We start from the raw sequence: 24,811 nt of genomic DNA, 5'->3' as shown, positions 1-24,811 counted from the left end.
AAACCTGGATAGTCTGGGAAGAATCCTGCAAGGGAGCATGCCTCCTGTAGACACTCAAATATTAATAGATGGTCGTGAGAATTTAAATTGGGTTCTCTGCTCCAACTCTGCTGCCTTCTTTCTCCTACCACAGTCACCTAAAATTATGCAACCACAGTGTGCAAGGCTTTGAACAGCACATATATTTCTGTCTGTGTGTGGAATGTATTAACCAAACCACAATATGGCTTAGCTGGAATGCTGTGATCCAAACCATTTATTAAAAGTGATAAATCACCATTCCTGTCTTTGGAAGAGTTGGTCAAGATAGGAGGTAGACATGTGATGGGCATGAGATTTTGCCCCAGTTCTGATTGGCTTCCTCATGGGTAGGCGGCAGTTGTATTCATGGGGGGATTCACCAGGAGCCTTTTCAGCGTAAGCTGGTTGTTCAGAGGCCAGGGGTGATGACTGGACACCTGAGTGAGACCAGATCAGAGTCAAGGTCCAGGAGCAAAGCCATCAGAATTGAGATAAAGTAACCAATATCATAGGCAGAAACAGAAATTCAGCGTGGCTAGTTGGAGCATGTGGAATTTGGACAGCCTCTGCCTAAAACAAAGGAATCAGTGGTCCACATAGTCAACTCAGATGTCTGCCTTAACTTAGTCTTGTTTTTCCCTTCTCTGGGGGCTTTATAAGATCCCGTTTACAAAGATGGAGGCCACTTGGTGTAGAGAGAGGCTTGGACGTCATAGAAAGTCTACAGTGTTGGAGCCGGACCAACCCAGGTTGAATCTCAGTCTGAGCACTTCCTACCTTCATGGACTTATGCAAGTGAACTGACCTCTCTCAGCCTCCATTCTCCTAACTAGGAAGTGAGGATAATAATACCTGCCTGTCAGGTTGTTGTGAAGATTAAATAACATAATGTGTGAAAGCATCTAGCACACAAGAGATTGTGAATAAATATTTCTCTCTTCCCCATTCATGAGTGAACATTCAAACAACCTAGGGGATGTAGGCCAGTACCGAATCCTCATTTTCCAAATAGGACAAGTAAGGCATTCCTTTGCCTGAGATCTCAGGATGTGGTTCTCAAATTTGGTCCCTGGTCTGGCAGCAGCAGCATCACTTGGGAACTCGAGCCCCCTCCCACACCTACTGAATCAGAAACTCATAATCAGAAAGCAGAAACCCAGGGGCCTGTGTTTTACCCAGCTCTCCAGCTGATTCTGATGCATGCTGAAGTTTGAAAACTATTATATTAGGATAAGTAAGGTCAGTAACTCACAGTTTACTGCAGATGTGGAGCTCACAGGCCTCATGTAAACTGTGTATACTGAGCACCGTCTCATATTTACCTCCCCAGATTCACGTGGTATTGGCAATACTTTATTTTAAGCTGTGCAGTGTTGGCCGCAAGTGGAGTCCACATTGTGATCGTACCTAAGTCCTGGACTTGGGGAGATCAGTAATTTCCAAAATTCTTTGTACTGTCAGACCGTGTGTTTGATCACATTTCTTCATCAGATTTGGGAGACAAATATAGAACTCATCACCTCCCTGTTGCATGAAGCCAATTCTTTTCTTTTCTTTTTTTCATAAACTGGAAAAGAATTCCTTTTTCTCCAGTTTTACTCAGATATAATTGACATATAACATTGTATATGTTTAAGGTGTACAACATAATGATTTGATATATGTATGTACTGCAAAATAATTACCACAATAAGTTTGGTTATCATCTATCACCTCACATAGTTACAAATTATTTTTCCCTTGTGATGAGAACTTTTAATATCTACTCTCTTAGCAACTTTCAAATACACAATACGGTGCTGTTAACTGTAGTCTCGTGTTATACAACAGGAAGCCAGTTCTTAGTGGGCACCGTCACCTACTCTTTCCTTCCTCCTGACTGTATTTGGTGACTGAATATCCAGTTGGCCACTGGGTAACTTGGGATGCTTTCAACTATTGCAAAGCCTCAGTCTCAAAAATGGTCATGACTATCAACAATAGCAACCCAGAGAATAAGCTTCCAAGTGGCCTTGGTAGTTCAGCATGGGGATTATGAGGAGCGGGATCAATCCACAATTTCTGACTTCCATAGTCTGGTGTGGAGGGGGTGGGGAAGGAATGCTGCCAGCTCCCTACCCTGCACCCAATCCTACAGCCCTTGTGTTCGTTGCTGCCTCACAGTGGACAATGACTTCTCAGCAGGTGTCCATCATGCTTTGAATTAACTGCACACCTGCTTCGTCTCCCTCACTGCGTGCTTCCATGGAAGAGAAAAACAAAACACAGCCTTGAGCTTGTTGAAACACATGCATTCACAAATGATCCCCTTTCAACAATGCCCAAGGAGATTTGGAAAACAAAACCGGCTTTTTCTCTTGTACGTAGAGTGGCCACCGAAGGATAAGCATTGTTCTATCAAGGTCCACCTCTTGCTGGAGTGATTGCTGGAACCTTCGGGGAAGAGAGAGTGTGTTTATAATGAGAGGAAAATGGATTAATCAAAACTCTAGCCTTCAGCTGTCAGCACTAGAATACAATATGTCAATTGGAATATGAGGTGGCTTTGACAAGAATAGCATCTTGCTTGCTTTAGTCAATCCTATTTGGAACAGCCTGATTTGAGCAGTGATTTTCTCCGCAGCAGATGATAACAAAATCCATTAGCTATGAAAGTTGTGACATTGATTTTAGAATAAAATGCTGTTGCAAAAGAAGGAAATCATATTCTAATATCTCTACCGCTGACAGCCCATACAAGCCTCAGGAGAGATCTCCTTGCAAAAATACATCCCCTTTATAAAGCACAAATAATTTCTCCATCTTAATCAGCAGCCTACTAGAGTCTGTAAGATCACCAGCAGTTAAATTTAAATTAAACATCTAAAGCAAAAAAATTGTTTGAACTGGCTTTGCTTCCTGGGCTTATAGATATTTATATTTCTGTAGGTTCCTTATGGAGTGTACTGGAGTGAGTCGTTCTGGTTAATGCCGTGCCCACGCCCTAAACACACCTATGCAACCATATCACCAGAGTTGCATCAGGAACCCATTTCACGTTACCGTCTGCTTCACAGTGCGTGAGAGTTTCTGACACAGAACGTGGTTGGGAGAGGGGTCCTGTGGTTTTGAGGCCATACAAGCTTTATCCGTTGCTTTCAAATTTTCTAGGCATGAATGACGTGACTGTATCTGTTCCAGTACAATCATGTCAGCAAGCTGAAAGTCATCTGCTGACATGTTTGGACAAATTGTCTTAGTATTACTCAAAGCCAAAATTGAGAAGAAAATAGTTTTTAGTGGAATTCCACTTGGAATCCATCTTGTCAGAGTCCCCTTTTCCATTTAGCATCTCCATTCTCCCCTGGGTATCAGTGTCTGCACTCCACTGCAGCCTTGCTCCACCTTGTAAGGACTGTTTCCCTCAGCTTCCTCGTAGGTAAAATAAGGATATACATTATTCATGTTCATACATATTCATAGGGTTTTTAGAGGATTAAATGAAATAAAAATATATCAGGGACCAAGCCTATAGAAAGTGCTTAATAGATGTCAACTATTGTTACTATTCTGCTTGTGCTTACCTGCTCCAGGAGGCCTAAGCGTGGATAATTTGATATTTGTGTTTCTCCATTTGAGCACTGAAGAGTTGACTTTCTTTCCTGGTAGCTAAGGAAAAAATAAAACAAAGCAAAAAGCAAATAGTAATATTAATAAATATATGTTTTGTGTGTGTGTAAATATATACATACATACAGTGGGTGAATTTTTTATTTGAAGGGAAAGCAAGCTTATAAATTTATATGCAGAGAATCCTTTCTTGGAACTATGTTCAGTATGGAGTAATGTTTGGAGTCCCTGCATAAAGGTGGTTTGGTAGCAGCAAATGATAGCTTCAATCAGGGCTTTGCAAAGTCAGAAAAAAAGAATGCTTTTAGACCAGCTGTTCTTGGATCAGTCCTGCCCTAAAGCTGAGGGTCTGATATCAGGTAGTAACTCAAAAAAGATTTTTCTCTAGGGATTTTCTCACTGATGATGTGTGTTAGCGCAGGAGTAGAACCTGAAGAATCTAGAGCATCTCAGAAGATAGCCCAGCGGTACCCACCACTGTATTAACATGCAGATTCCTGGGCCAATGGAGACATGAGAAATAGGACCTCCTGGGAGCCCATGATTCTGCATTTTCAACACTCACCCTGTCCCAAGGCAATTCTGATTTGGATACAACACTGAAGTATCAGAGTCGCTGATTTATTGCCATCTCTAGCAGCCCATTGACCAACGTGCCTCTCAAAAATCCCATGCCTTAGATGGACAGTGGCCAGATCCTTTTTTTTCACTTTTAATTTTTACTTATTCGATTATTAGTGATATAGAACTTTTTTATTGAGGTATAATTGACATACATTATATTAGTTTCAGGTGTACAATGTAATGATTCGATATTTGTGTATTTTGCTCAATGATCACCATAATAAGTCTAGTTAACATCCGTCACCATCCATAGGTACAGAGTTTTTTTCCTGTGATAAGAACTTTTAAGATCTACTCTCTTAAAAATATGAAACACTTGAGGCCGCCCCATGGCCGAGTGGTTAAGTTCACACGCTCCACTTGGGCAGCCCAGGGTTTTGCAGGTTCGGATCCTGGGCACGGACATGGCACTGCTCATCAAGCCATGCTGAGGTGGCGTCCCACATAGCAGAACCCCAAGGACATACAAGTATAATATACAACTACTTATTGAGGGGCTTTGGGCAGAAGAAGAAGGAAAAAAAAGATTGGCAACGGATGTTAGCTCAGGGCCAATCTTTAAAAAAAAAAAAGAAACACTTCACAAATTTGCATGTCATCCTTGCTCAAGAGCTTGCTAATCTCCTCTGTATCCAATTTTAGTATTTGTGCTGCCAAAGTGAGCACTGGGCAGATTCTGGGTACGCTAGATCCGTAACTGAATTCATATGTCAGAGCCGGCCATATGGGGGGCAGAGAGTTAAGGAAATGGAGAGTCATGTGCTTGACATGAAACCCAACAGAAGAGGCACCATTTGGTTGTGATTATTTAAAAACCAAACTTCTGTTTCTCAGCAATAGTTTAGCATGGACATGGGAAATTGGTGACTGCAGATAATGCCAGTAGTTGCCAACAATAAAAATGGAATCCTATAAACACTTACGCAAGTTTATGGTCCAATCATTGAAGTTCTAGACTGCCTGGCACAATTTAGATGCTCGATAAGTTTATGTTAAATGATTAAATACCAAGAAACATGTATTGTAGGCTTAATCAATAAGTACTATGGTAGACACACTGTTGGAAAGCAGAAACAGAAGGCTTCCCAGAGGAGGTGACATTTGAGTGACCCCCGAAGAAGAAGCAGGGCTTTGTGAGGAGGAGCAGCTTTTCAGGCACGGGAAACAATGTGTAGAAAGACACGGACAAAGGAGAAACCTTGTCTTGTTTAGGAATTCCAAGTAGTTCTACATGGCAGGTGTACCACAGTCCCACAGAGAGAAGTGCCGCAGAGACCGGGGCCAGTGAGTAAGAAACAATGAGACCCTGCAAGATGATTTCAAGGGGTTGAGATGGAAAGAAGACTGAGCTCAATGCCAAAGTCCTTCATGAAAGAGATGCAGCCCTGAAAGTTGGCAGAGCACAGGGATGAGACAGGAGGAAGGAATGGATAGAATAAATGTCACTGCTGGGTGATGGAGAACTGGCATCTGATCCAGGATGATGAGGGAGAATGTGCCACCTTCACTCAAGATTTGGCAAGGGAAGAAGTGCCTTCAGGGGGAAAAGTCCGTCTTCTCTAAAGGCAAGGAAGGTGGAGACAACATTTCAGGAAGAGGTTGAAGATGTAGGGGAATTGTATTCCTAACAGCAGGATAGGAATGGCCAAGAGGGAGGACCATAGGGGTAGGAAGAGTTGGAGGAAGGAGAGAAACTGTACAGGGCTCATCGTTCAACCAAGCAGTGTGGTGTTCAGGAAAGACAGCAATGGGAATGAGGTGATTCTGTCCACTTGACCTCCGATTCTAAGTAGAGCTTCTGTCCTGGTTCCTGAATTTTCTCTTGGGCTGTTAATGATGTAGACAGTGCACCTCTAGATTGAGGGTAAGGCCATCTTTTTGGCCATTGTATATAGTCCTACATTCCATATAGCTGTGTTCTCTCTTAGTTGAGAAAATATGCAGTAGTAATCACAGAATAATACTACCCAATTCCTGTTTGCTTTTTATGCACCATACGTTAGGAAAATGTGTTCTCAAATTTATCGAGGAGAAAATGAGCACTAACAGGCTAATTTGTTTTTGGTGCTTTCCTACAGGACAGAAGGGTAGACCAGAGTTAGTGTCTATTCAGGGGGAAATAGATCTATAAAATTCACTAGCATAAATTCTCGGACAAGGAATGACAGGGATGCCCCCGTCAGCACAGAGTCTGAACTAACTGTAACAAATATCCTAAAGGGGAGGAGATTTTACACTTTAATACAATTCAACAAGCATTTTAAAGTGTATAAAGTTAATGGCTCCCAATTGGGGAATAGCCCAAGAATCTGTAAAATAGGAAGAGACTCACATAACTCTGTATAATTGAGAGGAAGTGTGTGTCCAGTCATCAGCAAACATTGTTTCTAGATCCCAGTTGCCTAAGCCGCATTGTAGGAAAGGATGCCCCAGACCACTCGTTATTGTCCCTGACAGGGGAGCCAGCCCCTGCCCTCAGGATGAACTCTCGCCCAGGGTGGTTTGTTGACAGTTTTGTTCCATTGAGTAGATAATTGCTGGGAAAAGTACCTGAACTTGTGAAGCCTTCAAACGGAATTATCTGATTTCCATTTGTGTGTTGTGCTGATAAATACGCCATTAGTTTCCCCACCACGGTCCTCCCTGGCTGACTTTATTAAACCAGATATAATGGCAGGTTTTCTGCTGAATTCAGTCCATCTGCTTTATGCTCACGTGTAGTTGAAGAGGATATTTCCCCCCAAATCAGTGTGAGGATAGTCTTATCCAAATCTTTGTCCCTGGGAGGCATCTTGTTCAGCTTTAACCTCCTTCTCCCACAAAAATATCAGAGTTCCAATTGTGCACATTGTTAGCAATTTTGAGGGTCAGAATCAGTTTAATGGAAAATAGTCCCTTTCAAGACAATCTAGGACCTCTATCTGCAGAGTTGAGATAAGCACAGACAAGCTGATTATTATATAATCAACAATACTAATTAGTTTATTTAAAACACGTGTGATTAATGCCACACTTTATCTTAGTGGGTCTCAAACTTGAGAGTGCATTGAAATCACCTGGGAGGGCTTGTTAACACGGATTACTGGGCCCCAACCCCAGAGTTTCTAATTCTCTAGGTCTGGGGTGGGGTCCCAGAATTTTAAATTCTGACGGGTTCCAAGATGGTGTTGATGCTGCTGGTCTGGAACCCACAGTGTGAGAACCATGTTCAAGTTTCTGGTTATCATGATAAGTTAATTGAGCCAGATGTTTTCCTCTTTCATTGTTAAAGCTGCTTCTTGAAGTGATCTAAGGACCACAATATAACAGAATCGCTTAGGATGCTTATGATCAATGAGTGAGACCCATCCCAGACCTCTGACTCAGAGGCCCGGTGTGATGAACAAGCTTTCTAGGAGATACTGACAAACTGTCCTACAACAGTGATTCTCAGTCTTGCTTCCATATTGGAATCTCTCAGAGAGCTTTAAAAAACACCAGATTCCTGGTGTCCAACTATGGAGATAGTGATTTAATTGATTTGAGTACAGCCTGAACATTGAAGTGTTTGAAGGCTTCCCAGAGATTCTAATGTACAGCCAAAGTTAAGAACCACTGCCCTAGAAGGATAGTCTGTGGATAAATTCTGCCCAACTTGTCATTTCTTAAACTGTGTTCCTCAAGAGACTTTGTGATCCACCGGATGTTTATAAGTATTATTTTTTTAAATACCCTAGGAAATACTGGGTTAAAAATATTTTTTAAATTCTAGGGTGCTTTACACCAAGATATCTCAGGGCCCATAATATGCTATTTTGCATCACAACTCTTCCATGTGACATTTCCCAAACAATTTCACCAAGGAACACTTTTTTGAAGAGCATGTTATTAAATGGGTTTCGGGTTTCAGAGAACCCCTAAAATTGTGTGTGTTGGTGCGTGAATGTATTAACACATCCACCTATGTCTTTTCTGGAGAGAAGGCTCATAACATTCATCAGATTTTTCAGCCAGTTCAGAACATGATCCATAGATAGTTCAAAAATGCTCACCTAGGGGCCCACCTCGTGGCGTAGTGGTTAAGTTCGCTCACTCCACTTTGGCAACCCATGGTTCGCAGTTGAGATGCTGGGCATGGACCTATACACCACTCATAAAGCCATGCTGCACTAGCATCCCACATACAAAATAGAGGAAGATTGGCACACATGTTAACTCAGAGCCAATCTTCCTCACCAAAAAAAATATATGTATATACTCACCTAGAGTGTCAGATCCACTTTGGGGTGCTAAGAACACCTACAATAAGCAAATAAAGGAAACAGAATTGGTCCTTCCTGATCTGAGACATGGTATTTCCACCAGGTTATCTTCACACTGATACTTGCTAGTTCACTTCTTTTGGGTCTTTTAATCATCTTTATTATAATATAATTCTCATGCTACAAAATTCACCTATTTAAAGTATACAATTTAATGCCTTTAGTATAGTTACAGAGTTGTGCACCCATCACCACAACCTCAGTTCGTCACCCCCCAAAAAAATCCCATGCTCATTAAGGAGTAAATCCTTCCTCTCTCCCTCGCCAGCCCTAGGCAACCGTTGGTCTACTTTCTGTCTCTATTTCATGTAAAAGGAATCATACAATATGTAGTCTTTTATACCTAGTTCCTTTCACGTAGCATAATGTTTTCAAGGTTCGTCCATGTTGTAGCATGTGTCAGTACTTCATTCTTTTTATTATCAAATAAAGTTCCCTTGTATGGCTATACCACATTATATTTATCCATTTGTCCTTTGATGGGTATTTGGATCATTTCCACTTTTGGGCTATTGTAAATAATGCTGTGATGAGCAGTCATTTGCAAGTTTTTATGTGGACGTGTGTTTTCATTACTCTAAGAGTGGAATTGCTGGGTCATGTGGTAACTCTGTGTTTAACAATTTGAGGAACTGCCAAGCTGTTTTCCAAATTAACTGCACCATCTTACATTTCTACCAGCAGTGAATGAGGGTTTCAGTTTCTTCACATTCTTACCAACACTTGTTATTATTAATTTTTTTTTATTGTAGGCTTCCTAGTGGGTGTGAAGTGGTATCTCATGTGGTTTTGATTTGAATTTCCCTAATGGTTAATGATGTTGAGTATAATTTCGTGTGTTTGTTGCCCATTTACATATCTTCTTTGGAGAAATGTCTATTCAAATCCTTTGCCCAATTTTTAATTGGGTTATTTAACTTTTTATTATTGAATTATATGAGTTCTTTATATATTCTAGGTACAAGTCCCTTATCAGATATATGATTTAGAAATATTTCATCCCATTCTGTGTGATGTCTTTTTAGTCTCTTGATATAATTTTTTTGTGCTGTTATTATTTGCAGCACAAAAGCTTTTAATTTTGATGTAGTTCAGTATATCTATGTTTTTTCTTTTTTTACTTGTGCTTTTTGGTCTCATATCTAAGAAATTGTTGCCTAATCCAAGGTCACAAAGGTTTATGCCTATTTTCTTCTAAAAATTTTATAGTTTGAGCTCTTACATTTAGGTCCATGATCCATTTGGAGTTAATTTTTGTGTATGGTATAAGGAAGGGACCCAACTTCATTGTTTTGCATGTGTATGTCCAGTTGTCCCAGCATCATTTGTTGAAAAGACCCATTGTATTGTCTTGGCCTCCTCATTCTTCTGAAAATGAAGTGACAGAAATAGATAAAATAGTAAGATTTTCATAGTTTAAAGATTCACTGAAAACCAGATAAGGTAAATATGTGTGTTGAATATTGTTAGTGTCCTGAAGCAATTTAAGAGCCTAATTCAGCATCCGTCACATGCTGATTAAGTACTTCCCGTGTACTGGGTTCTGATAGAAAGGTGAATTAACCATAATTTCTATCCAATCTCTCAATTCACCTGGGAAGACAGACAGGTAAGCAAACCAATATAGCAATATGGTAAATGCTTTGGTAGAGATATGTACAAAGGAAAATATGGAAACACAGTAGCCCAGTAGCTTACATGAAATTTGAGCTCAGCCTTGATGGTGGGAAGGACTCTCCTGGGAGAAGGGAAAGGGAGTGGAGTGGAGGGAAATGATCTGCAGGGAGTTCCATCGGACTGGAGGCTTGGAGTCTGTGTGGAGAGTAGTTGGAGATGAGATGGAAAGGCAAACATTGTGAAGAGCTCTGCATGCCCTCTTGTGGAGTTTGGGCCACGTTCTGTGGGCAAGAGGGAGTCACTGAAGGGCCTTAGGCAGAGGTGGTTTAGTGAATTTCAGAAGGTTGCTGAGCCTTCTTTGGGAATCTGGCTTTGGCAAGAAGTGATCCCAGCCCTGGCATCACTAGCCAAGAATCATAGAACTTTCCTTCTCTCCAAACCATGCCTCCAGGGCTTACGTTCTCCTTATATAGGAAATTTTCCACTCTAGGGGGCCAATCACCTATAGGGTTCTCAAACTCCCTTCTTTATACTAGAGCACTGGCTCCAATAAAAATGAAAACCTAAGTAAGATAAAATAATAATTTCTTTAGCCATTAACAGTATCTCATCAGAGGCCAACCAACTCTCATCAACTTGGGGGTCAATCCTTTTAGGAGAAGGGGAATAGCACTTGAAGCTATCAGAACACCATAGCTGCAGAAACCCTATAGCTTACTCTTATGGCTACAACAACTCGGCAGACCTGGGATAGCCCAGAAAACAGTAAAAAGTATTTTTATTATGCTAATGGACCTGGGACACAGACACCTACCTCTAACTCTCTACCCCATCTGCCATCTATGTCTCCAAAGACCTTAATGGTATTTGATGATTCCTATTATTAAGACAGAGGCTCTGTGTGTGTGTGTGTTTTAACTGAAAAGGACTCTTTTGTTTTTTTTTTTTTTGGAGGAAGATTAGCCCTCAGCTAACTACTGCCAGTCCTCCTCTTTTTGCTGAGGAAGCCTGGCTCTGAGCTAACATCCGTGCCCATCTTCCTCTAGTTTATACGTGGGACGCCTACCACAGCATGGCTGCCAAGCAGTGCCATGTCCGCACCCGGGATCCGAACCAGCGAACCCCGGGCCGCCGAGAAGCGGAACGTGCGAACTTAACCGCTGCGCCACCGGGCCGGCCCCTGAAAAGGACTCTTAAGGGAACAAGCTGTAATGCCCAGCCTGAGCTCCAAGGAGGAACGTCTAAACACTGTTATTTGTAAAACAGAGCAAGAAAATGTTCCTAAACCCTTCAAGAGACAAATAATATCTTCAAAATTCATGGGAAGGAAGGTAGCATAGTGGTTGAGTATTGGAGCAGAGTCATACTACTGAATTTAAACCCTGTGTCTATCACTTACTAGCTGTGTGATCTTGGACAAGTTACTTCTTAAAGCTTTAGCTTTTTGATCTGTAAAATAAGGATAATAATAACACCTACCTTATAATGCCATTGTGGGGATTAAATGGGATAATCCAGGTAAAAGGCTTTGCTGGATTAAGATTAAGTGCTCAATAAATGATCTCTGTTATCATTGCTAGGGCCAGAGAGATTTCTTGTTTCACTTCAGAAATCAGTGTAGATGCAGGACACTGAAAAAAGCTGTGTAAGACCTTCTGAACTGAGTCCTTGGCCAAACCACACAGCTATGCACATTGGCTTTAAGCAACACGTATAACTTCTGAGGAAATCGTACTGCTCTTATATCTGTCCCAGTGATATTTTTAAAACATGCCTTTGTGATGGGAACTCAGCTACATTTGTTTATGGTGATTTGTGTCTTGTTGAAGAAAACAGCTTCCAGCTATTAACTGAGAGATGTGACCAGAACTAGCTTTAGCTGAAGTCCATGGTTTCTCCGGAAAAGGCATGTGAGGTTGCAGTTACTACCCAGGCGATGGACATAAGCTGTATAATTAAGGAGAGGATACATTACCCAAAAGTTATGATGATAAAAAGGGGGAAGATGATATGTAATTAACCTTTCAACAGTTAACATCAGCGGTTACCTAAAGGTCTTTTCACAGAACTGCTCATTGGAAAAGCATCCAGTTTTGCTGCAGCGTGTTCTTAAATATTTAATTTATCTGCCTGCAGATAAAGTCATGTCCTCTTCTTTATTTTTTTCGTTGAGCTATAGAGTTCTGCTTTCACCACATCAACATTCAAAATTGTATTTTATTAAATGCATTGACTTTTAAAGGAGCTGATTTTTCTCTGGATTCTATAAATATAAACTAATAGCTGATAAATATTAATTATGGGGAAATCGGCCTGATGTTTCTGTATTATTGAAAGATAAGTTTGAGATGCAGATTTTAGGTTTTAGATTTTAGACAGCCACGTCTCAGTGAGTGGGTGATAGGACAGGCCAGACAGAGCAGAGCCAAAGCAGGGACACAGACCAGGGAGACCTGGGGATGACAAGTATAAGCAGAGGGATGTTGGAAGATTTGGTGTGAGGGAAGTGTAGCCATGGCCAAAAGTCAAGTGCTCCAGGAGCCGGGCAGAGCAGAACATTCAATATAATATTATAAAGAGAAAGCCCAAGCCCTGAAATCTAAGAGGGAAGCATGTTTATTCAGTCATTACTGTCTTCAGAAAGGTCTAGAAGCAGAAAATAAAGCAGATAAGTAGTTGACATCAGGAAGATCCCAAGGCAAGCTGCAGAGTCCCAACCCCAAGGACCAGAGTACAGGATCAGGACTTCGTCCCTGAAGGACTCAGACAAAAGTTATACCACAGTTCCTGATGAACCAGGCAGAATGTCAGTCAGGAAATCAGAGGAGGAACTCAAGGACTTGGAATAGGGAGAACAGGCAAGGGCCTGGGGTTCAAGGGCAGAGCAGACTAAGTTGCAAGGCTGATGCTCGTAAGCCACTAGGGCATCTGGCTAGAGGACCCTGACCAGGACCGGCATTAGCTCAAATCAGGGGCAGATCATAACCAGAGGTAGGAGTCAAGACAGGGTTTTTCACCCTCAGGACTACTGACATTTTGGATCAAATAAGTCTTTGTTGTGGAGCCTGTCCTGTGCATTGTAGGATATTTAGCGGCATCCCTGGCCTCCCACCGTTAGCATCCACTCATGACCATCAAAACTGTTGCCAGCCATTGCTAAATGCCCCATGGGAGGCAAAATTTCCCCTAGTTGAGAACCACTAGGTTAAGTGGGCAAGGCTACCCCAGTTTGAGGAATGCCAAGATGAAAAGCCCAGTAGACGACTAGGCATTCAAAGTTTGTTTCATTGTTCTTGTTTTTGTTATTGTTTATTAAGTTTCTCTTCTTCACATTCCCTATCTGGACTTCCTAGAACAACTTCCTTTTGGTTCTTGAGCACCAGATCCTTTCTGCTCATGTTTGACATTGTTCTGGACTCTTCTGTAGAGTGCTAGCAAGAAATAAATACAATATTCAGTGTTTGCCATAAAAACAGTTACGTAACGTACAAGGTCCTAGTTACAAATACACTGGTCTGTCCATTTGACATAAATACCTGGGTGAGGGATGTTCTGTTCAAAAGCCTTGCTGACGTGCCCACTCACAGTTATGTTTAGCTGAAAACTCCAGCCTTGCTTAGGTGGGTCTGTGATACTGATTTCCAGTGAGTTCCTGTCTCTGGGATATCAGCTAAGGCATTCCAAAAAGCCTACAGGTCCAAAAATACCCCTCTCGCTAGCTGGTCGTTAATGCTTGAAATGGCCAAGGGTCAGGTGGCAGTGGTGACAAGACTAGCTCACCCTGCCCATTAGGAGAATTTTGCCTAACTTTCCTCTTTAGTCAGTTCTCTCAATTGGCCATAATCAATAAGTGGAAAAACCATGCTAAAGTTATAATCAGGACGGTAACACATTAACAGTTTTAGTGTCTTTCCTATCTTGGGTATGTTCTAGATGACGCTTCTTAACATCTATCCAGTGAATTCTTTTATAGATAAAAGCCAGTTCAATCACTCAGCCACGGCCCTGTTGAGCTGAGCATCATGAAAATTTTCCCAGCCTGCTCTGCATCTCTCCATGGCTCAGGCCTGCCAACTACTCCTGTGTCTTCACCTGTGTGGTGAAAATAGGCTAAATTTTTGTTAGGGTGGAAGAAAGTATAATCTAACCCAGTCTTGCCAACTATAATTAATAGCTTGTCAAATATTTTCATGAAATCCCAGAGAAAGCCCTGCCAAGGCTATTTGGGCCTCCAGAGGAGAATGTGATCTAAATTTTACCCTTTGATTATTCATTCATTTTCTTATTAGCATATATTACATTAGGGTGGCTCCAGAATTTCTCTGTGGAAGAGGTGTATTTTACTTAGATTAATTATCTTTGATGTGACATGACTTTCAGAGTGCTGATGGAAATTGGGAGAAAGGGCCTAAAGCCTACCCAAGCCATTCTTAGCAGTACTAAATCTTATTACTATGTATTGTCTGGGATGTTAGGTAAAAATTTTTCAACTTAGTACGTATTTTGCAGTTTTCACTTTCATTTTCCCTGAGTTTGTCCACTTTCGCATTTAATTTTGTACCTAAGAACTTTAAGACCTAAACTATGGAACTATATGCTAAAATATATTTCTTAGGCTACAGTATTTATATAAAGGATAAACCAAATCACTCATTCATTCCAAGGTCTGAGCTGTGGTTGATATGAGATATAATCAGTGAGAAATTCAGGAATCTGGAGTGGTAGTCTTGTAAATCTTCTGAAATTCATAAAAGGGATATCATGCAAGTAAGTTGTTTGTTGTGCTAAATAGTAGCAATAATAACAATAATGAAACTTATTATCAAGGGCTTATTATAGGCTATTGTACCAAGGGCTTTTACATGAATTTCTCATTAAATCCTTTATAACCCTGTGCGATGCTTCCTGTATTATCCCCATTCTATAGATGAGGAAACTGAGGCATGGAAAGTAGCTTGCCTGAGGTCAGTCACGGGTTTCGTGGTTTGTGAAGTCAGTGCTTTCGCCCCAGCAGTCTGACTACAGAGTCTGCACTCACCATGATTATATTAGTCTGTCTGTTTTTCTTGCATTGTGTAAACCAAAGGAGGCTATTTCTGCAGGCTTTCCACTCTTTTTTTTTTCCCATTTTTCTTACCTTTTGTCATTATAATTAAATATATATAAAAATCATATTGATTGCAACATATACATGAGAGAGTGCTCATGCCCTAGTATAAATTTGTATTTCCCCGAGTTAGATTTGGCAGTGTGTTTAGGGCAATAACAAACTACAAATACTATAATGTGTGAGGTATTGATACTAATAACATCTAGTATTCATTCATTCCAGTGCCTCCTATCTGGAGACCTGTTGAAATTCTTCATCACTGTGGCTCAGGGAATCCACTCTCTCTGGGGGTCTGGAGACAGAGAGCAACCCAAACCCGGTTGCATCGGAAAAGGGAGAGTAGCTCATTACCAATTGGCTGAAGGACTGACGCAGCTGAGGTCTCCAGGTGGGAGAGGTGTCAAGGGACCAGAGAAACTCACATCCCTGATGCCGGCACCCAGGTAGGGAATTCTTGACTGATCACACCTCACTTCCTGCCCTGAGCTCAAGATTACAAGTTCTGCCTGGCAGAGGAGAGCAGGGAGGGTCTCTTCTGTGCCTTCCTTGCTTTCCGCCCCACTGAGGCAGAGAAGGGACGTGAAGTTCAGCTTTCCCTGCACAGTCAGGGCCTTCCACGTGGCCTTCCTTCCCTGGAACAGACTGAAAACTCGGTCCTCCAGAGGCTGCCCTCTAGAGGTGGTAGGTGAACCCCAAAGAGAACTAACTAGAAGAGGCAATGTCAAAAACACTCAACCACCGATCTGTTCTCTGTATCCGTGTGTTGTTTGTTTGGACAGAAGGTGAAATGTAATGATGTACACCTCAGATTTATGCAGTTATAAGTCAATGTTACCTCAGTAAAAAATAAACAAATAAATAAAAACATTCAAATTCCAATTTTTAAAAATACAGTGCCTACGGAGCAAAACCATCTACAGCCAGATTGTAGCCCCAGGCTACCAATTTTTGTCCCCTGTTCGAATCTCCCGTAATGACAAGGTTCAAGGAGTTCCTTCGGAATGGGAACAGCTTGACCTAAGAGGAACTGTGGTTCTCCCTTCGATCACAAGATGTGTGCATGTATTTTTAAAAGCGTGTTCTTTATTCTCCCTTTAAGTAGATATTTAAGAAACACAGATGCGTGACTTGACTTTGTGACTCATGGTAAACAATCCAGTGGCAACGCCCCACAGCCTGGGAGCAAAAGCAGAGAAGTCCTTTGCCTCCCTCCCTCCTCCCAGCCTTTTATTAATAAATGGGAACAAAAATTAAGTGGCTGTATGAATGAGCTTTTAAAAAATGATCTACAGGTGAGAACAGGCAAGTAGGCCACATTTCAGATGACAAAATCCCAGGCTGTGTCCTTCTTTAAAAACCATTTAATTATTCCCTGTGTTTTCAAAACCGCATTGCTCTTTATTCATCCTTGTGTCCTTATTTACATATGTTTGGTTTGTGTGGGCATTGGGAATCTCAAGAGGATGTTATCAACTCCACTGGTGAATATTTTTGGCTTTTTCAATGTAGGACTTCTCGTTCCCAGCATCTTATTTGTGTTTCTATGATTGCTACTAACCAGTATCCTTTACAAACATCTGTGGGGTGGGGATATGGAGGCTGGGCCTGAAGTAGATGAATCTGACATGCCAAGAAAGGGGTACTGGGGTGATAGTCATGACATACAGGTCAGAGGTCAACATGCATTTATCCAGGTTCTGTTAATCACTTCTAGAGCGTGACACCTGGTTAAACAACTGCAGAGCAAAGCCCATTAGGGATCAGGGAACCACCTGCCAAGCCAGCTTGAGTGACTTTGGGCCTAAGCTGTACATCTTCAACTGGGAAATGAGAGGGGGTGAATGACTTCTGAGGTTCCTTCCTGTTTTAACATTCTATGACTCCATGATTTGTTGTTTGATCTAACGCTGTATGTGATTAAAATGGAACAGACCCCAGATAATTCATAGGCATTGTAGAAATTATCTTAAAACAAAAAAAGATCAATTCCTTTATTTAAGTAAATCTCAGTTGCACCAGGACATTAAGGAATTCTCATGTTCCTTAATTTAAGCGGCATCTTCTGACTTCCTCTTTTTGTAGTACACTGTTATACCAATGAATCAAGTGCCCAGAGGCGAAATAGTTAGTGCTGTGTAAACATAAAGCTCAACAGACTGCTGATAATATTGTATTTGTTGTTATTTTAGCCTTGCATATATGCAAAGTGCTATTAAGTCATTTTATGAACCAGTTTAATGTGGCACTTGACAAGGGAGAGGATGAGACTTAGATTTGGGAGGTGTGGGGGGAGGGAGGTGGGAAGGATGAAAGTTTTTTGACCCTCTTTGGAATTGGGAGTGATGCAGTTTATGAGAGAATTGAGCTTTGGTGACTCAGCAAGCTGAGTCCTCTGAGGCAGCCCCTAGGACAGGAAGTCAGGGGCCCATGCACTAAACATGTCTTCTTAGAAAGGTCACCCACATTTAGTGTCTCCGGGTCACAGTTTATAAAGTTGGTGTTATAAAAAGCGTTGTCCTGGTTAATTGTTGCCACCATGTTTTTTTCAAGAATTTCCAGAATACTAGATTTTTTTAAGTGATAAACAGATGTACAATATGATTGTAGTATTAGAAACACTGTTTTTTAATGAAGATTAGCCCTGAGCTAACATCTACTGCCGATCTTCCTCTTTGCTGAGGAAGACTGGCCCTGAGCTAACATCCGTGCCCATCTTCCTCTACTTTATATGTGGGACACCTCCCACAGCATGGCGTGCCAAGCGGTGCCATGTCCGCACCCAGGATCCGAACCCTGGGCTGCTGAAGCGGAACGTGTGCACTTAACCGCTGTGCCACTGGGCCAGCCCCTAGAAATACTCTTAAAAATAGTTTGTGTATGTGTGTGCACACGTGCTTAAAATATCTGATTAACTTCTTGTACTCAAGTTCAGTGATCAGAGTAGAAAAAGAGTAGTTATGATGCATGACATTCTGCTTGATTTTAAGACAAAAATATCATGCATACAACTCTTCCAAACAGTTGGCTGGTACAATCTTTTTGGAATGTACATATCCATTAATTTGTTATTGAGCAGCCAATTTGTTAATTCTTTGGAAGAAGACTCCAATACCCAATTTTCATTTGAAGTCTTCTCTATACTAAAAATCCCATTATTCCAGACATCTAAAATAAAGCTGGCCTTTTTCCCCGACTCTCTTTTCTTTTTAGCACAGGATATCAGAAATGCTGCTGTTTCCATGCTTTGTACTTATAAACTAACATTAGACTAAAAATGAATTGTCTAAAATAGCATCTGTGAGCGTTAATAGCGCTTGTGGGTGGGCCATATGATAACTCTACCATCACTTGCTGTGTGATATTTATAATTAATACTCTTTCCTTTCTAGCCAATGGTTATATAGCTTAGTTTTCTAATTATGGAAACAAAGAATGAGTTTTCACACGGAGGTATTTTTGTTTTTACTGCCTTGGAAAATGAAGATTTATGAAGAGAAGCTAATTTCCATTGGCCTCTGGCTTCCTCCCAGTCCTTTAGATTCAGCTGTTACCTCACTTCACATGAAGGAGGGTAAGAATGTGCATCTGTTTGTTTGGGGGATATTAAGTGGTGGCTAGATTTAACATCTCCTTTCTCTAGAAATCATTTAGATTCAGTAAAGTTCAAAATAATAAAGTGATATGTTCTAATCTCAACCCAACTTTGTAGCCTAATTTCCTACTGGCTCACTTGGAAAGCCAAGCGTGGGATTTGGCTGACACCTTTCCTTTTAAACATAGCTGCCAGTGTCACCTGCAGAGCAGATAATGGTAAGAAGCCAGGTAGCACCTCGGCAGCCAATTGGAGGTAGTTGGATTGCTGAGTTCTGTGGTGATTCCGTCTGCCCCAAGTACACGAACTGCTGGAAAGTCTCCCACACCTGCCTGGCTTATGGCTCAGTCACAGCTCAGCTTGTTGCTTTCTGAGAAGAAGCCAGTCAAGGCTTTGGCATAGGAAACTCAGAAGGAGAAAGGTGGGTTTCATCCTCAGCCTGCAAAGCAAAGGATAATGTAGCATTTTCATCACTTCTCTGTTCTGTAGTCCTTGTAGAATAATTTTTGCCTCCGTTAAATGAAGGCAAGGGGCTCTATTTGAGAAAGACCCTTTGCAACTCCCCCTAGTACCGACCTAGGAACAAAGGATAAAATTCCAGCCACACAGAGATTCGCACACAGGACAATTTCAACACGGAAGGTTCCTCTTTCTTGAGCTGAGTGTCCAGGCAGGCCGTCCCCTTTCCTTCAGGCTGAATTAAAACCAGATGCCTTCTTGCCACTAGTCTCTCCGGCCAATGCAAACCGCCTGATGCCCGAGTCCCCCACTAAGGATGTGAAAAACAAAGTTTCAAAACACGTTTGATGGGGTGCCCCAATTCTGATCGTATTAGTTTTCATTTACCCTTTGCCAGAATTCAGTTCATAGATTTGGTTTGAAAGTCCTCAGTTAGTGAATTTTATGGCTCTTAGAAAATCTTACTGTCTGGCTGTAGAGCTTTTCTTTTTTAAAGCAACGGGACAATTTCAGAATATAAAACTACAGATAAATGAAGAAAAGGGGCCAGATCGGTACATGTAAGACTGCAATGACTGAATGATGTGGAGGGTAGGTCAAGCTGAACATTCTTCTCCTCAGCTCAGCCCAAAACTGAATATATGAGAGCTGTATAAAAGTGGACTGCTGCTTTCTAGTGACCCCGTGTTTCAATATCCTTTGCTACTTTTACGGATTAAGCGGTTAGTTTGAGAACATTATTGAGATTTATCGAGCACCCTTCTTCCAATTACTATGCACAGCACTTGGATGAGAGGATGGACCTACCCGTTTACTCTGAGCAGTTGCTCTGGATAAAGCTGTGTGGTAAGGCTGCCATTTCACTATAAATCAAAGCCCCTGTGTCTGAAATGTTATTTAATAACGTTCAAAGCTGTAAGTGGAATCCAGTGGTTCACACTCAGAGCTGGGAGCCAAATACTTTGCCTTCCTGCCTTGGCTCAGACACTTTTACTTGACTGTATGACTTCCGACCGAGTGTCTGCTCAGAGGGACCTGAAAATCTGAGGCCAACTTGACAAAATAAACACCAGAATATCTGCAAGGTCCTGCTATTGAAATCATTTCATTTCAAATTATAGGGTTAATATAGGCTTCCCGCTTCAATTTGCATTATTCCTCTTGTATTTCTTCTATAAAATGACTGCAAATATGATGTAGCTGCTGAAAAATATTAATATTCTCAAGTAGAAAGAGACCAAAGAGCTTCCCAAACTTGGAACCAGATTTTAAGCCTATTTTGATGTTTGAATTAATTGTATAGATCTCAAGTCATTAAGAAATTCTCTTTTTTTTTCCTTCACTCTGGAGTTTTCTTAATGATTAGCATTGTGTTTAAATCACATTATTAAAGTACATCCTTTCTAAACAGCGTGTTGGTACAAGATGTCAAGAAGTTTTTGATGGTGTTTCCTCCCCAAGTGTCTATTCTTCACATGTAACTAAGAATTCTAGGACAATCCATTTAATTATTAAGAATTGATTAAAGATGGAGACAGTGTTCAAGGAATGCCTTGTTGTTTCATTTTGGTTATTTACACCTTTGGGAAGACCCTAAGCCTGGAGTGCTTTGTTCTGACCCATTGCTTTTATGAGATGGCCATCTTTCCACTTTATCCATCCTAAGTGGTCTTCCCGTCCACTTTTTCTTTAAATTTTTTTTTTTTTTTGAGGAAGATTAACCCTGAGCTAACATCTGCTGCCAATCCTCCTCTTTTTGCTGAGGAAGACTGACCCTGAGCTCACATCGGTGCCCATCTTCCTCTACTTTATATGTGGTATGCCTCCCACAGCATGGCTTGCCCAGCAGTGCCACATCCGCACCCGGGATCCGAACCGGTGAACCTCGGGCCACCAAGAAGCGGAACGTGTGCACTTAACCACTGCACCACCGGGCCAGCCCCTAGTCCACTTTTTCTGGACAACTCCTGAGCAAGACCCATTTCACTCAAGTAATTTTCCCAATATTTGTCTTGCTGGCTAGAAGTGAAGTTCAAGTTGAAGTTCAATTTCATAGTGAAAAATTTCTGTTGGCTTTGGCAGAGTGCTTGAGGAGAGTGTTTAGTTATTAATTGAAGTTTTTCTCCCTCTGAGTCTTTTTATTTTTCTGCTGTACATTTGATTTTACTACAAGTTTTAGTTGAAGAATCTTTCAAGTAGTTATCATTAGAACATAAGAGAGAGAATGCTTTTACTATGCATAAGAATAGTCATGGATTCAAAGCTAATTAGATTGGAAGTAACTTTAATGTTTACCTTCTGCAACACCATCTGATGCTTGAATCTACCCTACAATATAGATGTGTCCAATACGGTCTCTTACAGAGCCCTTTCCTGCAGTAGTTTTAAGAATTTTACAGACATTTTATGGGCATCTATTTGTTCCCACTTTACAAATAGTCAAGTCAACATCATTTCTAGCCTCTTAGAAGGGATCTCAGCTTCTACTTTCTACCCATATTTATTTCCCCATAATTTATTCCCCACACAACAGCCATTGCGACCTTTTTAGAGCATAAATCAGATCATATCACTTCCCTCCTTACAGCGACTTCCTCTGAAATGCAACGCCTTCCCCTGGGCTGCCAGGCCTTGTGAGACAGACCTTGGGCTCCCTCTCCAAACTCCTTTTCCACCATTCTCACCTATTCTCTCTGTTCTTCAGACAAATCATTCATCTCTCTGATCCTTGAACATCCAGATTTGTTCCGACCTCAAAGCCTTTGCAATTGCTGGTCCCTCTGCTGAGAAATCTCTTTTGAAGTGATTGCAGGAAATCCTTGAGTCTTCATAGTTCAATGTCATCTCCTCAAAGAGGTTCTTGCTGACCCACTATCTAAAGATGTCCACCCTTCTCGCACCCCTTGACTCTCTATCCCATTAACCATTTTTGTTTTTGTCACAGAATATCACTATCAGAAGTTATTCATTTGCTTCCAATAGATGTAAGCTCCTAAGAGCAGGGCCCTGCCCTCGTTCACTGCTGTAAGGCATGCATAGTACTTTGGCTGAATAAGAAATTATGATCCAAGATTTTTATAAAATTTGCTTCAGTCATGCTGTGAGTAGGAACAAACTCCTGTTTCTATGAGTAGGCCATAATATTTCTAACTGCATGCCTGTGCTCATATGCTATCCTTTCCCTGGAAGGCTGTCAGTCTTCTAGCATCTTCTAGTGTCTAGCATCTCCTAGCATCCTTTAAAACCAGTCCAACAGCCTGCCATTTAGGAAAACGCTCACCTCCTCATGCTGGGTTAGGCAACCAGTTCTAAGCACTCTAACATTATAATGCTCCCTGTAATCTCTACCAGTGTACTTACCACATGGTTTCATAATTGTCGATTTGATTGCCAGGCTCTTCCAGGAGATAAGGGTCTACTGTGGGGAAGGGACTATTGAATTCATCTTAATTTTCCCAGCCCAGAGTGTGCCACTCAGCACATGCACAATTCTAGTTTGCTGAAGGAGACCAGAACCTTAAACTTCTGACTGTGGTTGACAGTATTGCCAAAATACATTGTGTGTTCTACGGATGGAAACCATCAATATCGCAGTCCACACTTCATTACCTATAATTATTTAGTTGAGCTTCAGAGTTAAAAAAGAAAGTCTTCATAATCCAATGTCACTTGATTTAAACTGTTTTCAACATGAGGGGAATGTGGCTTGCTGCTGTAATTTTAAAATAATCTGAGTGGTTGCTACGGATGAGTTAAATACACAGAAAATCCCCAAATCTCATTGTTGAAATTAATTGCACTAGACATTTGATCCAAGCTGCTAACCAACAAGGAACTATAACGATATGAGTTTAACTTCCTTACATTTCTTTTCCTAACAAAAATGTGTAGGAGAAAGGGAGGAATAAAGGAATTATAAACAGCCCACATGCTGGTTAATGAGCTCCTGAATATTTGAGAACTGCTTTAATTTATGTTAGTCATTTCTTGCATTTCCCCAGGACTGTCAAGCCCATCCTAGGGGGTGATGAGAGGCACTGAGGAAATAATAAAATGTGCTTTGCTCCTTTTTCTCCATTCTCGGGGAAGGAAATCACATTAATTCAGTTAACAATTCAGATAAAATCAGAAAGAAAAATGGCTCAGGTTTAACTCTGTTCCTTAATTGAAAGAAGATTTTTGCCCTAAGGGAAGATGATACCGTTTAATCAGCTATTTTTCTGACGCTCTGTTTTATGTGATTGTAGATACCTGCTATAAATGGTAAGTCATTTGTTTCGTTGGTGTATTTCCAAAATTTCTGGTATATTGTCTTCTGAGGCAAAGTAAGTTTGTCTCCATAGACCCGTTTTCCTTTGACAATGAGTTAAACAGCTTCTGGAACTTAATGTAGGCAATGCAATTCATTCTTGCAATAACTATTAAGTGCCTACTATGTGCCGGCCAAGGCTTTAGGTGCCAGATGAGACACATCATGGGGTTTCTATTTAATGAGCCCTTTCCCCATAACCAGCAAACTGAAAAGGGCAATTCCATTTTAAAATTCATAAGTATTTCCGTATTAAAATGTAGCTCGCAAACACAAAAAGGTCACTAGTTTTCTGCAAAAATAAAGTTGTTCATTATTAAATGCGAAGGGGGGAGAAAACCCTGAAAATGAAAAAAGAAAGAAGGCTTTACTCACATCTTCACTTTCAGTAGGCTCACTGTTTATCTGTTTGTAAAATCATAAATTATCCTCAATTTTCACGTCAGCTATTGCAAGCACAAAAATGATATTATAGTATAATTCGACATAGCAGCATTATTTAAAATAGATACACTCTGGGGGCTGGCCTGGTAGTGCAGCAGTTAAGTTCACACATTCTGCTTTGGCAGTCCAGGGTTTGCTGGTTCGGATCCCGGGTGCGGACATGGCACTGCTTGGCAAAAGCCATGCTGTGGTAGGTGTCCCACATATAAAGTAGAGGAAGATGGATATGGATGTTAGCTCAGGGCCAGTCCTCCTCAGCAAAAAGAGGAGGATTGGCAGTAGTTAGCTCAGGGCTACTCTTCCTAAAAAAAAAAAAAAATATATATATATATATATATATATATATATATATATACTCTGATGCCTCCCTGATTATACACAAAGCATGACATTTACCAAAATACATTATGTGTTATGCAGATGGAAGCCATTTATATGTGTGTGTGTGTGTGCATGTATGTGTGTGTATATATATATCCACATTTCATTACTAATAATTATTTAGTTGTATCTTCAGAGTTTAAAAAAAAAAGCCTTCATTTTGCTCATGAATCCCTATAATCCTAAGGCATTTTGTGACAAATCTATTATTAGCCGCAATTTTAGAATGAGCAATATATAATACATGGCTTATCAAGGGTTGCTCAGTGAGTGTGAGACATTCTCAGGAAGAATTCCCATGCTTAAGAATCTACCCAACACCTTCCTCCTTGTATACATCGAGA

The 24,811-nt window shown here is 40.9% G+C and overlaps 1 protein-coding gene and 1 non-coding gene across 3 annotated transcripts in view; one reads left to right on the top strand and one right to left on the bottom strand.

Annotated features, from left to right (window-relative positions):
- KCNB2 (potassium voltage-gated channel subfamily B member 2) overlaps nt 1–24,811 on the top strand; it is a 366,511-nt gene that overhangs the window by 207,459 nt on the left and 134,241 nt on the right. The window lies entirely within an intron of this gene.
- LOC139085368 (U6 spliceosomal RNA) lies at nt 4,819–4,920 on the bottom strand. Its single transcript, XR_011543642.1, has one exon. It is a non-coding gene; the product is annotated as a U6 spliceosomal RNA (small nuclear RNA).

Source organism: Equus przewalskii, chromosome 8 (assembly GCF_037783145.1).
Source record: "Equus przewalskii isolate Varuska chromosome 8, EquPr2, whole genome shotgun sequence".
In the NCBI taxonomy this organism is placed as follows: Eukaryota; Metazoa; Chordata; class Mammalia; order Perissodactyla; family Equidae; genus Equus; species Equus przewalskii.
Note: the sequence above shows the minus strand (reverse complement) of the source record. Positions and strands in the feature narration are given on the sequence as shown.